The sequence below is a fragment of the Lissotriton helveticus genome, chromosome 6 (assembly GCF_964261635.1).
Source record: "Lissotriton helveticus chromosome 6, aLisHel1.1, whole genome shotgun sequence".
In the NCBI taxonomy this organism is placed as follows: Eukaryota; Metazoa; Chordata; class Amphibia; order Caudata; family Salamandridae; genus Lissotriton; species Lissotriton helveticus.
In genome coordinates this window covers 153,465,740-153,467,262 of record NC_136067.1, presented here as the reverse complement: position 1 = coordinate 153,467,262, position 1,523 = coordinate 153,465,740, and positions in this window count along the sequence as shown.

Below are 1,523 nucleotides of genomic sequence, written 5' to 3'. Positions count from 1 at the left end.
GTCGGGGTCCTCCCAGAGGCAGATCACACACGCATGAGAGACCAGGGCTTTTCGACATGTGGCGCCACTTTCACCCGCACTCTCGCAGCTACACCTTCTTTTCAGGGGCCCACAAGACTTACGCCCGGCACGACTATTTCCTTTGTTCCACATCCCTTCAAGCTTCTGCCACTACTGCTGAAATTTTGACAGCGTCCCTATCGGACCACTCCCCGGTCGTGGCGACCTTCCGCTTCCCGCGCGCTTCCCGCGCGCTTCCCGCGCGCTTCCCGCTCCTCGAGACAGTGGCGCCTCCGGGACACCCTGTTACACCAACAATCGGTAGTCGCGCAGATTCAGACAGCGATATCCCACTTTCTATCCCACAACGCCAACGCTGCCACTTCCTTAGCAGTTCATTGGATGGCTTTGAAGGCGGTGTTACGGGGCGACTTCATCGCTATTTCTTCTGCCCAGAACCGGGACCGGAAACTGAAGAGAGCAGAACTCACGCAGAAAGTGCGAGAGCTTGAGCAGCTGCACCAGCGTACCGGGGCTCATCGTGCATGGAGGCAGTTATGCACTGAGCGGAAACACCTGGCAGCGATAGATAAAGACAGGGCTGAATTTGCGGCCCTCCGTATCCGCCATTCTTTTTATACTGGGGGAGATAAGTGCGGTCGCATCCTAGCCAACAAACTGAGGGAGAAGAGGCAACAGCAGAGGGTGCAGGGCATCTGCGAGGTTGGAGGCGGAACGGTCACGGATGATGCCACCATTGCGGAAAAGTTTAGGGATTTTTACGCGGAGCTCTACACGGGAGATAGTCTGGACGTTCACTTTAGCACCGAATACCTCGCGGCGGCCGGGATGCCCACCCTTACTGACTCACAGGCCGCCTTCCTTGACAGGCCCATTCAAACAGAGGAAGTTATTTCAGCGATCTCCCGCCTTAAGCTGGGAAAGTCGCCTGGTCCAGATGGCTACACAGCCGCTTTTTATAAATCATTTTGCTCTCAATTGGCCCCTATCCTAACGAACCTTTTCAACACATTCGAGCACACGGGCACTATCCCGGGGGAAATGTTGGAGGCAGCGGTAGTGGTCATCCCAAAGCCGGGGAAGGATGCGTCGACCTGTGGTGCATACCGACCTATCTCCCTTTTGAATATAGACCTTAAGTTGTACACTAGTATTCTGGCGACCCGGCTGACTCCATATATGGCTCAGCTGGTTGAGCCCAATCAAGCGGGATTCATTACACAGAGGCAGACCAGTGACAACACCAAACGCGTCCTCCATTTAATAGAGAAGGCATCCCGCACTCAGGGAGAATTCATCCTCTTAGCTATAGACGCCGAAAAGGCCTTTGATAGGGTACACTGGCCCTATCTTGAAATGGTTATGATGGCTGCCGGGTTTGGGGAGAAACTCAGAACCAGAATACTCAACTGCTACCGGCTACCCATGGCGACGGTTAGAGTGAATAGCTGCTCCTCCTCCCGCTTCCCTATCAGCAGGGGCACCCGGCAGGGATACCCTCT